The sequence below is a fragment of the Aegilops tauschii genome, chromosome 4 (genome assembly GCF_002575655.3).
Source record: "Aegilops tauschii subsp. strangulata cultivar AL8/78 chromosome 4, Aet v6.0, whole genome shotgun sequence".
In the NCBI taxonomy this organism is placed as follows: domain Eukaryota; kingdom Viridiplantae; phylum Streptophyta; class Magnoliopsida; order Poales; family Poaceae; genus Aegilops; species Aegilops tauschii.
The window spans coordinates 411830394-411845817 of NC_053038.3; positions in this window are offsets into that span (position 1 = coordinate 411830394).

The window sequence follows — 15424 nt, forward strand, 5'->3', positions numbered from 1 at the left end:
ACTTAAGCCTTGCAAGCATCGCAACTAAAGAGTTTGTTGCAAGATGATGTATTACGGAACGAGTAAAGAGACTTGCCGGTAACGAGATTGAACTAGGTATTGAGATACCGATGATCGAATCTCGGGCAAGTAACATACCGATGACAAAGGGAACAACGTATGTTGTTATGCGGTCTGACCGATAAAGATCTTCGTAGAATATGTGGGAGCCAATATGAGCATCCAGGTTCCGCTATTGGTTATTGACCGGAGACGTGTCTCGGTCATGTCTACATAGTTCTCGAACCCGTATGGTCCGCACGCTTAACGTTACGATGACAGTTATATTATGAGTTTATATGTTTTGATGTACCGAAGGTTGTTAGGAGTCCCGGATGTGATCATGGTCATGACGAGGAGTCTCGAAATGGTCGAGACATAAAGATTGATATATTGGACGACTATATTCGGACACCGGAAATGTTCCGGGTGATTTCGGAGAAAACCGGAGTGCCGGAGGGTTACCGGAACCCCCCCGGGAGAAGTAATGGGCCTTATGGGCCTTAGTGGAGAGAGAGAGGGGCAGCCAGGAGGGGCCACGCGCCCCCTCCCCCTCTGGTCTGAATTGGACTAGGAGAGGGGGGGCGGCGCCCCCCTTTCCTTCTCCCTCTCCCCCTTCCTTTCCCCCTCCTAGTAGGAGTAGGAAAGAGGGGAGTCCTACTCCTACTAGGAGGAGGACTCCTCCTCCTGGCGCGCCAACAAGGGCCGGCCGGCCTCCCCCTTGCTCCTTTATATACGGGGGCAAGGGGGCACCCCATAGACAACAATTGATCTATTGATCTCTTAGCCGTGTGCGGTGCCCCCCTCCACCATATTACACCTCGATAATATTGTAGCGGTGCTTAGGCGAAGCCCTGGGTCGGTAGAACATCATCATCGTCACCACGCCGTCGTGCTGACGAAACTCTCCCTCAACACTCGGCTGGATCGGACTTCGAGGGACGTCATCGAGCTGAACGTGTGCTGAACTCGGAGGTGCCGTACGTTCGGTACTTGATCGGTCGGATCGTGAAGACGTACGACTACATCAACCGCGTTGTGTTAACGCTTCCGCTTTCGGTCTACGAGGGTACGTGGACAACACTCTCCCCTCTCGTTGCTATGCATCACCATGATCTTGCGTGTTCGTAGGAAATTTTGAAATTACTACGTTCCCCAACAGTGGCATCAGAGCCAGGTTTTATGCGTTGATGTTTTGCACGAGTAGAACACAAGTGAGTTGTGGGCGATATAAGTCATACTGCTTACCAGCATGTCATACTTTGGTTCGACGGTACTGTGAGATGAAGCGGCCCGGACCGACATTACGCGTACGCTTACGCGAGACTGGTTTCACCTTTGCGAGCACTCATTGCTTAAAGGTGACCGACGGGTGTCTGTCTCTCTCACTTTACTTGAACCGAGTGTGGCTACGCCCTGTCCTTGCGAAGGTTAAAACAGCACCAACTTGACAAACTATCGTTGTGGTTTTGATGCATAGGTAAGAACAGTTCTTGCTAAGCCCGTAGCAGCCACGTAAAACTTGCAACAACAAAGTAGAGGACGTCTAACTTGTTTTTGCAGGGCATGTTGTGATGTGATATGGTCAAGACATGATACTGAATTTTATTGTATGAGATGATCATGTTTTGTAACCGAGTTATCGGCAACTGGCAGGAGCCATATGGTTGTCGCTTTATTGTATGCAATGCAATCGCCATGTAATTGTTTTACTTTTTCACTAAGCGGTAGTGATAGTCGTAGAAGCAATAGTTGGCGAGACGACAACGATGCTTCGATGGAGATCAAGGTGTCATGCCGATGACGATGGTGATCATGACGGTGCTTCAGAGATGGAGATCACAAGCACAAGATGATGATGGCCATATCATATCACTTATATTGATTGTATGTGATGTTTAACTTTTATGCATCTTATCTTGCTTTGATTGACGGTAGCATTATAAGATGATCCTTCACTAAATTATCAAAGTATAAGTGTTCTCCCTGAGTATGCACCGTTGCGAAAGTTCTTCGTGCTGAGACACCACGTGATGATCAGGTGTGATAGGCTCTACGTTCAAATACAACGGGTGCAAAACAGTTGCACACGCAGAATACTCAGGTTAAACTTGACGAGCCTAGCATATAACAGATATGGCCTCGGAACACGGAGACCGAAAGGTCGAGCGTGAATCATATAGTAGATATGATCAACATAGTGATGTTCACCGTTGAAACTACTCCATCTCACGTGATGATCGGACATGGTTTAGTTGATATGGATCACGTGATCACTTAGAGGATTAGAGGGATGTCTATCTAAGTGGGAGTTCTTAAGTAATATGATTAATTGAACTTGAATTTATCATGAACTTAGTACCTGATAGTATTTTGCTTGTCTATGTTAATTGTAGATAGATGGCCCATGCTGTTGTTCCATTGAATTTTAATGCGTTCCTTGAGAAAGCAAAGTTGAAAGATGATGGTAGCAATTACACGGATTGGGTCCGTAACTTGAGGATTATCCTCATTGCTGCACAGAAGAATTACATCCTGGAAGCACCGCTGGGTGCCAGGCCTGCTGCAGGAGCAACACCAGATGTTATGAACGTCTGGCAAAGCAAAGCTGATGACTACTCGATAGTTCAGTGTGCCATGCTTTACGGCTTAGAACCGGGTCTTCAACGACGTTTTGAACGTCATGGAGCATATGAGATGTTCCAGGAGTTGAAGTTAATATTTCAAGCAAATGCCCGGATGGAGAGATATGAAGTCTCCAATAAGTTCTACAGCTGCAAGATGGAAGAGAATAGTTCTGTCAGTGAGCATATACTCAAAATGTCTGGGTATAACAATCACTTGATTCAACTAGGAGTTAATCTTCAGGATGATAGCGTCATTGACAGAATTCTTCAATCACTGCCACCAAGCTACAAGAGCTTCGTGATGAACTATAATATGCAAGGGATGGATAAGAGGATTCCCGAGCTCTTCGCAATGCTAAAGGCTGCGGAGGTAGAAATCAAAAAGGAGCATCAAGTGTTGATGGTCAATAAGACCACTAGTTTCAAGAAAAAGGGTAAAGGGAAGAAGAAGGGGAACTTCAAGAAGAACAGCAAACAAGTTGCTGCTCAGGAGAAGAAACCCAAGTCTAGACCTAAGCCTGAGACTGAGTGCTTCTACTGCAAGCAGACTGGTCACTGGAAGCGGAAGTGCCCCAAGTATTTGGCGGATAAGAAGGATGGCAAGGTGAACAAAGGTATATGTGATATATATGTTATTGATGTGTACCTTACTAAAGCTCGTAGTAGCACCTGGGTATTTGATACTGGTTATGTTGCTAATATTTGCAACTCGAAACAGGGGCTACGGATTAAGCGAAGATTGGCTAAGGACGAGGTGACGATGCGCGTGGGAAATGGTTCCAAAGTCGATGTGATCGCGGTCGGCACGCTACCTCTACATCTACCTTCGGGATTAGTTTTAGACCTAAATAATTGTTATTTGGTGCCAGCGTTAAGCATGAACATTATATCTGGATCTTGTTTGATGCGAGACGGTTATTCATTTTAATCAGAGAATAATGGTTGTTCTATTTATATGAGTAATATCTTTTATGGTCATGCACCCTTGAAGAGTGGTCTATTTTTGTTGAATCTCGATAGTAGTGATACACATATTCATAATATTGAAGCCAAAAGATGCAGAGTTGATAATGATAGTGCAACTTATTTGTGGCACTGCCGTTTAGGTCATATCGGTGTAAAGCGCATGAAGAAACTCCATACTGATGGACTTTTGGAACCACTTGATTATGAATCACTTGGTACTTGCGAACCGTGCCTCATGCGCAAGATGACTAAAACACCGTTCTTCGGAACTATGGAGAGAGCAACAGATTTGTTGGAAATCATACATACAGATGTATGTGGTCCGATGAATATTGAGGCTCGTGGCGGATATCGTTATTTTCTCACCTTTACAGATGATTTGAGCAGATATGGATATATCTACTTAATGAAACATAAGTCTGAAACATTTGAAAGGTTCAAAGAACTTCAGAGTGAAGTTGAAAATCATCGTAACAAGAAAATAAAGTTTCTACGATCAGATCGTGGAGGAGAATATTTGAGTTACGAGTTTGGTCTACATTTGAAACAATGCGGAATAGTTTCGCAACTCACGCCACCCGGAACACCACAACGTAATGGTGTGTCCGAACGTCGTAATCGTACTTTACTAGATATGGCGCGATCTATAATGTCTCTTATTGATTTACCGCTATCGTTTTGGGGTTATGCTTTAGAGACGGCTGCATTCACGTTAAATAGGACACCATCAAAATCCGTTGAGACGATGCCTTATGAACTGTGGTTTAGCAAGAAACCAAAGTTGTCGTTTCTTAAAGTTTGGGGCTGCGATGCTTATGTGAAAAAACTTCAACCTGATAAGCTCGAACCCAAATCAGAGAAATGTGTCTTCATAAGATACCCAAAGGAAACTGTTGGGTACACCTTCTATCACAGATCCGAAGGCAAAACTTTGGTTGCTAAGAATGTATCCTTTCTAGAGAGGGAGTTTCTCTCAAAAGAAGTGAGTGGGAGGAAAGTAGAACTTGATGAGGTAACTGTACCCGCTCCCTTATTGGAGAGTAGTTCATCACAGAAATCTGTTCGTGTGACTTCTACACCAATTAGTGAGGAAGCTAATGATATTGATCATGAAACTTCAGATCAAGTTACTACTGAACCTCGTAGGTCAACCAGAGTAAGATCCGCACCAGAGTGGTACGGTAATCCTATTCTGGAAGTCATGTTACTTGACCATGGGGAGCCTACGAACTATGAAGAAGCGATGGTGAGTCCAGATTCCGCAAAATGTCTTGAAGCCATGAAATCTGAGATGGGATCCATGTATGAGAACAAAGTGTGGACTTTGGTTGACTTGCCCGATGATCGGCAAGCCATAGAGAATAAATGGATCTTCAAGAAGAAGACTGACACTGACAGTAATGTTACTGTCTACAAAGCTCGACTTGTTGCAAAAGGTTTTCGACAAGTTCAAGGGGTTGACTACGATGAGACTTTCTCACCCGTAGCGATGCTTAAGCCTGTCTGAATCATGTTAGCAATTGCCGCATTTTATGATTATGAAATTTGGCAAATGGATGTCAAAACTACATTCCTGAATGGATTTCTAGAAGAAGAGTTGTATATGATGCAACCAGAAGGTTTTGTCGATCCAAAAAATGCTAACAAAGTGTGCAAGCTCCAGCAATCCATTTATGGACTGGTGCAAGCCTCTCGAAGTTGGAATAAACGTTTCGATAGTGTGATCAAAGCATATGGTTTTATACAGACTTTTGGAGAAGCCTGTATTTACAAGAAAGTGAGTGGGAGCTCTGTAGCATTTCTAATATTATATGTGGATGACATATTGTTGATTGGAAATGATATAGAATTTCTGGATAGCATAAAAGGATACTTGAATAAGAGTTTTCCAATGAAAGACCTCGGTGAAGTTGCTTATATATTGGGCATCAAGATCTATAGAGATAGATCAAGACACTTAATTGGACTTTCACAAAGCACATACCTTGATAAAGTTTTGAAAAAGTTCAAAATGGATCAAGCAAAGAAAGGGTTCTTGCTTGTGTTACAAGGTGTGAAGTTGAGTCATACTCAATGCCCAACCACTGCAGAAGATAGAGAGAAAATGAAAAGTGTTCCCTATGCTTCAGCCATAGGCTCTATCATGTATGCAATGCTCTGTACCAGACTTGATGTGTGCCTTGCTATTAGTTTAGCAGGGAGGTACCAAAGTAATCCAGGAATGGATCACTGGACAGCGGTCAAGAACATCCTGAAATACCTCAAAAGGACTAAGGATATGCTTCTCGTTTATGGAGGTGACAAAGAGCTCGTCGTAAATGGTTACGTCGATGCAAGCTTTGACACTGACCCGGACGATTCTAAATCGCAAACCGGATACGTGTTTATATTAAACGGTGGAGCTGTCAGTTGGTGCAGTTCTAAACAAAGCGTCGTGGCGGGATCTACGTGTGAAGTGGAATACATAGCTGCTTCGGAAGTAGCAAATGAAGGAGTCTGGATGAAGAAGTTCATATCTGATCTAGGTGTAATACCTAATGCATCGGGTCCAATGAAAATCTTTTGTGACAATACTGGTGCAATTGCCTTGGCAAATGAATCCAGATTTCACAAGAGAACCATGCACATCAAGAGACGCTTCAATTCCATCCGTGATCAAGTCCAGGTGGGAGACATAGAGATTTGCAAGATACATACGGATCTGAATGTTGCAGACCCATTGACTAAGCCTCTCTCATGAGCAAAACATGATCAGCACCAAGACTCCATGGGTGTTAGAATCAATACTGTGTAATCTAGATTATTGACTCTAGTGCAAGTGGGAGACTGAAGGAAATATGCCCTAGAGGCAATAATAAAGTTATTATTTATTTCCTTATATCATGATAAATGTTTATTATTCATGCTAGAATTGTACTAAACGGAAACATAATACATGTGTGAATACATAGACAAATAGAGTGTCACTAGTATGCCTCTACTTGACTAGCTCGTTGATCAAAGATGGTTGAGTTTCCTGGCCATAGACATGAGTTGTCATTTGATGAACGTGGTCACATCATTAGGAGAATGATGTGATTGACTTGACCCATTACGTTAGCTTAGCACTTGATCGTTTTAGTTTACTGCTATTGCTTTCTTCATGACTTATACATGTTCCTATGACTATGAGATTATGCAACTCCCGATTACCGGAGGAACACTTTGTGTGCTACCAAACGTCACAACGTAACTGGGTGATTATAAAGGTGCTCTATAGGTGTCTCCGATGGTACTTGTTGAGTTGGCATAGATCGAGATTAGGATTTGTCACTCCGATTGTCGAAGAGGTATCTCTGGGCCCTCTCGGTGATGCACATCACTATAAGCCTTGCAAGCAATGTGACTAATGAGTTAGTTGCGGGATGATGCATTACGGAACGAGTAAAGAGACTTGCCAGTAACGAGATTGAGCTAGGTATTGAGATACCGACGATCAAATCTCGGGCAAGTAACATACCGATGACAAAGGGAACAACGTATATTGTTATGTGGTTCGACCGATAAAGATCTTCGTAGCATATGTAGGAGCCAATATGGGCATCCAGGTTCCGCTATTGGTTATTGACTAGAGAGATGTCTCAGCCATGTCTACATAGTTATCGAACCCGTAGGGTCCGCACGCTTAACGTTCCTTGACGATATAGTATTATATGATTTATGTATGTTGGCAACCGAATGTTGTTCGGAGTCCCGGATAAGATCACGGACATGACGAGGAACTCCGGAATGGTCCGGAGATAAAGATTGATATATGGGATAATACTGTTTAGTCTCCGGAAGGGTTCAGGAATTCACCGGAAGAGGTTCCGGATGTTTCCCGAAATGTTTGGGAACGAGAACACTTTATTTGGGCCAAAGGGGATAGCCCACAAGGTTTTTGGAAAGCGCAAAAAGAAGTTTTGCGGAGTCCAGGGGCCAGACGCCAGGGTCCCTAGCGTCAGGGTCCAGACACCGGGAACTGTAACATCCCAAATTTTCAATTTGGAATGTTATACATAGATCATCATTGCATATCATGTTTTATTGCATTTTGACAAATCCTCGATAAATCCTAACCAACTCAAGGACCCTCGGAGAGAGTTGGGGATTTTCTCGAATTTTCTTTTGATTTTTCAGACGAGGATTTTGATTTTAATTATTTTCTCTCCGGAAAAATATTTCATTCTTAAATTATACGAGAGGAGAAAATATGAATTCTCCAAAACAATTGAAATACTGGAGGAAAAATGTTAAAATCATTATTAGGAATTTATTGGATTATATTTGCAATTTTTATTGCATTTAAAAAAATATGCATGTTTTCAAAATGTTTATTTTTTATTTTAAAAATGTTCACCCTATTCTAGATTTTCTAACTAGACGGGGAAAAATTTATTTCATATTTTTCTGATTTTTATTTATTTTTCTACGCATTTTTCTTCGTGGAACTTTTAAAAAAAAAGAAACGCCCGCGCCGACTGGGCCAAAGGCCCAGCCGACGGCCCGCGCCGCCCGTCGTCTCCTCGCGCAGCACGCCGCCCGCCGCCGCCGGAGTCCGGCTCGGACACGCCGCCCGCCGCCGCCTTTGCCCCTCCTCCAAGCACCCCCCTCCCCCTCTTATATACCCCCCCCTCGCCTCTTCCCTCTCACCGCCGCCGCCGCACCCGCCGCCGCACCCCGCCGCCCGCACCTGCGCCGCTGCCGCCGCTCGCCGAGCCCCGCGCCGCCGCCGCCTTGCGCCGCCGCACCCCGCTGCCCCGAGCCCGAGCCCCGCCGCCTCGCCGGAGCTAGCCGGAGCCCCGCCGGAGCTCTACCCCGACGAGGTAGATCTCGCCCCGTTGACCGGTTTTTTTTTAAAAAAAACCCTTCGTTTAAAAAAAACCCTAGATCGGTTTTTTTCGGTTTTCTTATTTTACGAGCGTTCACCGAACCGTTCGTTTTAACGAACGCGTTCATCGGTTTTTCTCTGTTAACGAACATCCGTTATTTAACCGTTCGTCCGTTTTTCTTTTTCGTCGGATTTTTCTCGTTATTTTCTCAGATTCGATTTCTGATCGAATCTTCGTTTCTGTTTAACTTCTCGCTCGTTTATCGGAATCAGGTGATTCAAGCGCCTAGAGTTTCGTCTCGAAATTCTCTTTCCGTTTAACCTACTCAAACAAGTTTTTGCTACAGTAAAATTTGACCTAGATCCAGATTAGCAAACAAAGTTTCTTTCTTCCGCCGTTTGACTTTCGTTGTTTCTTTCGAGTTGATTCTTTTTGCAAACTGGAGTTCTTAAGTTGAACTTTCTGGTTGGATCTTTCATTCGAGTTTTACCTGTGCATTAGTTGAGTACTGATTGTATGCTTGTTTGTTTGCGATAGAGTACCCGGAGTGTGCCGCTTGTTACTTCGAATCGCTAGGTTTTGCGGATCATCAGCAAGGCAAGTAACACTTTGATCATACCCCGTTCATACCCAGTTTTATTGCATTAGATCTATTCCTTCAAACACATTGCATGATTAGGATCTAATAAACTGTGGGTATTGGGAAGTAGTTGAGGTAGTACCTATTACCTGTTTTTCTATCAAACCTTTGGGAGTTACTTCTACGTTGCTTTTATTATTGCCATGCTATGCTCGTAGACGTGGATTGGCTTTGAGTGAAATTCATGACAGATGTGAGATTGTTAATTAATGGTTTACTTAAGGTGGCAACTTAAACTCACATCTGGGTGGATTGAGGTACCTGGGTATTCCAGGATTGCCTGTTTTTCTTTTGGACCGCCACCCAGGTTCAAAGGGATCATGAGATTATTCATGCTAGAAACTTCCGTGTGCAGCCGCAAGCTATTATGGGCTCTAGCATAGTTGATTAAGTTGTGTGAACTCTTACAGTGGTAGACTAGCAGATGTAGGGGAAAGTAGGTGTAACGGTCTACCCATACGTAAGGTGCAAACACTTCTGAAAGACTGTGTCTTGGTCATCCGTTACTCAAACACCATGTAGTGCAAGTAATCCAACGGAGGAGATCAAGTCTTGTGGGAAAAGTGCAGAAACCTCTGCAGAGTGTACAAACTGATCATGATTAGCCGTGTCCCCGGTTATGGACAACTTGAGTATCTAGTACTTGGATTATCATGTGAATCTCAACACTATGTTACTTCTAATTAATTTTGTTGGGTTATTGATGACTTTTTAATTGGGATTGAGATGCTGTCAACCATCTCAATGTTTCACAACCACCATGATAGTTAAATAAAATTTATTCCTTTGAAGTAGGATAAAATTGGCTTTTCGCAAAACTGTAACCATAGAGCTTTCCACCAGCCATATATGCATATAGTATAGCATTATTATTGTTCACTATTCTCTATGTGTTACATTGCCAGCATATTCCATGTGCTGACCCGTTTCGGGCTGCAACGTTTCATGTTGCAGACTTTTCAGACGACGAGTAAGGTGCCTTAGGTCGTGGTCTTATACTCAGTGATGCCGCTGGAGTTGATGGACTCACTTATCTTCCAAGTCTTCCGCTGTTATCGTTATTAGATGGCCTTAAGCCATGTTTATTATACTTAGTCTCTATGAGATATCCGATGTAATAAGTGTGTGATTGCTACTCTGTTATAAATCCTCCATTTGTACTGTGCGTGTCAGCATTACTGATCCAGGGATGACACTGGTGCACAGCAGCACAGGCCATTTGAGGCCTGGTCGCTACAAAGTTGGTATCAGAGCACACGCTGACTATAGGACACGACCACTAAGCTTAAGCCCTAGAAAGCTTCTCTCTTCTCATTTCTGACTCCTCTCCACTTTCTACTCTTTTAGGAATGGCGAATGCCAGGAGCAAGTTCATGCAACCAGATGAAGACACGCCGTTTGGACGACATTTGAAGGAAGTCACCAAGTACTTGAACATAGGAATACCAAGCGTCATCGGAACCTGCAACGCTACCTTACCAGAAGAGGAGAGCTGGAAGATTCAAGTTATCATTCCAGGAAGGACGTTTGCGCCAATTACGGAACCCATAAGATTGGTTTTCGAAGCACCAACTTGGAGTTTAGGGAAGAGCATGGCCGCACACATCGCCATGGGACGCATTGGAGAAGTCTACCACCAGGAGCTTAAGGATACGATTTATCAAATTTGTGGACGTCGAGACGCGCAATGGGAGATGATCAAGACCAAGAAGGATGGATCAATTGCAGCTTTCATCCAGGAGCAGAACCAACATATTCGTCGCCAGGAGAACCAGATGTGCACGGACAAGGAAGAACTAAAGAAGGCATTTACGAAGATCAAGGAACTCCAAAAAGAACTCAAGACTACACGCGAAGATTATTTGGAGGAAATCAACGCACTTGTCGGGAAGATTGACGATTTGGAGAAGAAGATTGGAGCGTCCGTGGGAAATCCAGTACCAGAAGCAGAAGTCGACGAATGCACTTGTCCGGATAACTACATCATCATCGACGACACCGACTCGGAACCAAGTGAAGACGAATGGATTGATGAAGCTGGAGCAGACATCATGGAGTCTTCAACGGATCAGAATTTTTAGTAGACCACCATACCAGTAGTAGTTTTACCACCATTCAGTACTATAGTTCAAGCACTTTGTAACGCTAGTTAGATCGATTGTTTTGTCTTGTTTGGATTGATTGAGTGATATTGATTGAATTTGTCTCATGAGCATATGGGTAGTGTTTTCTCTCTAGACCTCATTCTATTCTTAATTCTCATCTTTTCTAAACCCATCAGATGCCTCCGAGACGCGACACCGGATTTGTTTTCCCGCCAGAGATCACCCAGTTGATTCAGCAACAAAATGCCCTGATGCAAGTGTTAGTTCAGAACCAAGGCAACAACAACAACAATAACCCACCGCCACCACCACCTGTTGATCACCTAGCCCGTTTCTTAAGGCTAAACCCGCCGGTGTTTTCCAGTAGCACCGAGCCGATTGTAGCAGATGATTGGCTCCGCAAAGTTGGAAGGGAGTTGACCACTGCAGGACGCACAGATGCGGAAAGAGTGCGTTTCGCCGCACATCAGCTTGATGGACCCGCAGCATCATGGTGGGAGAATTACACAGCCACGCACCCTATTGACACTGTCACATGGGACCAGTTTCAGCAAGCTTTCCGTACAGCTCATGTTTCAGCAGGAGCTATGGCTATGAAGAAGCGTGAGTTTCGTAACCTACGCCAAGGAGGACGCACCGTAGGCCAGTATGTGGAGGAATTCAGTAAGCTAGCACGTTATGCAGCAGATGACGTTGCTACAGATGCAGCCAAGCAGGAAAAGTTTCTGGAAGGACTGAATGACGAGCTGAGTATGCAGTTGATGATAGCAACCTTCAACAACTACCAGGAGCTGGTAGATAGAGCTCTCATGATTGAAGGGAAGCAACAGCAGATTGAAAACCGTAAGAGGAAGTATGGACAAGGGAAGTATAACTCTGGAGCCCAGCAGAAGCCACGTTTTACCCCGAAGCCGGGAGGACAGTTTTAGCATACCCATGGAGGAGGTAGTTCGCACAACCATAATGGCTCCAAGAATGGTAGTGGGAATGGAGGAAGCAACGGACAGAACCGCACCAACCCATCTACCCCAGCCAAGAGGGACCTGAGCCAAGTCACTTGTTTTAAGTGCCAGAAGAATGGACATTATGCCAACGAATGTCCCGAAGCCCAAAATGGAAATGGCAATGGAAGCTCTGGGAAGAAGCCGAACCCGTTCAACAAAGGACATGTGAACCACGTGAGCGTGGAGGAGATTGAAGCTCAGCCTGATGCAGTAATAGGTAAGTTTTTGGTTAAGTCATTTACTGCAACTGTTCTTTTCGATACTGGTGCATCGCATTCATACATATCAAGGGGATTCGTGAATAAGTTTAAGATGTCCACCAAAGTTCTCAGAAACCCTATGTTAGTAACCTCGCCAGGAGCAGAGTATATGGCCACCCAAGGATGTTTTCAGATACCATTGGCCATTGGTAGGCATGTTTTCCCCTCATACCTCATTGTTTTGGAATCGCAAGGTTTGGATGTAATTCTGGGAATGGATTGGCTATCGTTGTATGGAGGAAACATCGATTGTGCCAGCAAGACGATTTTGCTTACCACCCCAGAAGGAAAACGGATCAAGTATGTATCCAGGCATATGCCGAAGAGGACTCAAGTGAATTCCTTATCAGGAGTTGTACAGGAGGAAGTACCAGTGGTGAAGGATTATCCGGATGTATTTCCAGAAGAGTTGCCAGGCATGCCACCAGATAGAGACATTGAGTTCTTGATTGAACTTTTGCCAGGCACCGGGCCAATATCTAAGAGACCGTATAGGATGCCCGCTAAGGATTTGGAGGAAATTAAGAAGCAGATCAAGGAGTTACTGGATAAAGGCTATATTCGCCCAAGTTCGTCACCTTGGGGATCACCAGTACTTCTAGTGGAGAAGAAAGATGGATCACTAAGGATGGTTGTTGATTACCGAGGATTGAATGAAGTGACCATCAAAAACAAGTACCCACTGCCAATGATAAATGATTTGTTTGACCGCCTGCAAGGAGCTAAAGTATTTTCCAAGATCGATCTACGATCAGGATACCATCAGTTAAAGATTCGAGAGCAGGATATACCCAAGACGGCATTTACCACCAGATATGGATTGTATGAGTATACCGTTATGTCATTTGGACTGACTAACGCACCTGCCTATTTCATGAACCTAATGAACAAAGTATTTATGGAGTTTTTGGATAAGTTCGTCGTGGTATTCATTGATGATATTTTAATCTTTTCCAAGGATGAGGAAGAGCATGAGGAGCATTTGCGATTGGTACTTGAGAAGCTCAGAGAACATCAGTTATATGCCAAGTTCAGCAAATGTGAGTTTTGGTTGAAGGAAGTTGGATTCCTTGGACATATTATTTCCGGAGAAGGAATAGCAGTAGACCCTGCCAAGGTTGACACAGTGACAAGTTGGGAATCACCCACGACAGTTGGAGAAATCCGGAGTTTTCTTGGACTTGCAGGATACTACCGGAGATTCATCGAGAATTTCTCGAAGATTGCTAAGCCCATGACTGAGCTACTGAAGAAGGACACCAAATTCAATTGGACTGAGGAATGTGAAGCTAGTTTCCAAGAGTTGAAGAAACGATTGGTTACATCACCAGTGTTGATTCTGCCAGATCAACGCAAGGACTATGAAGTTTATTGCGACGCTTCTCGTCGAGGACTTGGAGCAGTGCTTATGCAGGAAGGAAGAGTTGTTTCGTATGCTTCACGACAACTTAAACCCCATGAGAAGAATTATGCTACGCATGATTTGGAATTAGCAGCCGTGGTGCATGCATTGAAGACATGGAGACATTTTCTCATCGGAAACCATTGTGAGGTGTACACGGATCACAAGAGTTTGAAGTACATTTTCACGCAGAAGGAGTTAAACCTCAGACAGAGGAGATGGTTGGAGCTCATCAAGGATTATGATATGAGATTGCATTATCACCCCGGAAAGGCTAACGTAGTAGCAGACGCGTTGAGCCGCAAGAGTCATATCAGCACCCTCATGACAGGAGAGTTACCTCAGGAGTTAGCCGAGGACCTACGCGAGCTATGTTTGGAGATAGTCCCGAGAGGCTATTTAGCGACATTGGAGATTCAGTCTACCTTGATGGAAAGGATCAGAGAAGCTCAGAAGTCAGACAAGAAGATTAAAGAGATAAAGGAGAAGATGAGCAAAGGAAAAGCCAAGGGATTTCGTGAGGATGAGAACGATACCTTATGGTTCGAAGACCGCATATATGTACCAAATGATCCGGAGATCAGGAAGTTGATTTTGCAGGAAGCCCATGATTCACCGTACTCGATTCACCCAGGGAATACCAAGATGTATTTGGATTTGAAGAACACTTTCTGGTGGACCGGAATGAAGAAGGATATTGCGGAGTATGTAGCAGTTTGTGATGTATGTCAGAGAGTGAAGGCAGAGCATCAGAAGCCAGCAGGATTGCTGCAACCATTGCCGATACCCGAATGGAAGTGGGATAAAATAGGCATGGATTTTATCACAGGATTACCAAGGACTCGTTCAGGCTATGACTCGATATGGGTTGTAGTCGACCGTTTGACGAAAGTGGCTCATTTCATTCCAGTAAAGACCACTTACACCAGTGCTAAGTTGGCAAAGATATACATGACCAGGATCGTATGTTTGCATGAGTTCCGAGGACCATTGTATCAGACAGAGGAACCCAATTTACCTCGAAGTTTTGGAAGCAGTTACATGAAACATTGGGAACCAGGTTGGAATTTAGTACAGCATTTCACCCACAGACAGATGGACAGACCGAGAGAGTCAACCAGATTTTGAAGGACATGTTGAGAGCATGTGCACTAGATTATGGATCTAGTTGGGACGACAATTTGCCATATGCGGAGTTTTCATATAACAACAGTTATCAAACCAGTTTGAAGATGGCCCCCTTCGAAGCTTTATACGGAAGGATGTGTAGAACACCGTTGCTATGGGACGAAGTTGGAGACCGTCAGTTGTTTGGACCAGATTTGATTAAGGAGTCTGAACAGAAAGTAAGGTTGATTCGCGATAGGCTCAAGGTAGCCCAGTCCAGGTAGAAGAGTTATGCTGATTCTAAACGAAAAGAGACAGTTCACGAAGTCGGAGACCGAGTGTATCTTCGAGTATCACCCCTTCGAGGAGTGAAGCGCTTTGGAGTTAAGGAAAAGTTAGCGCCCCGTTTTATCGGACCATACAG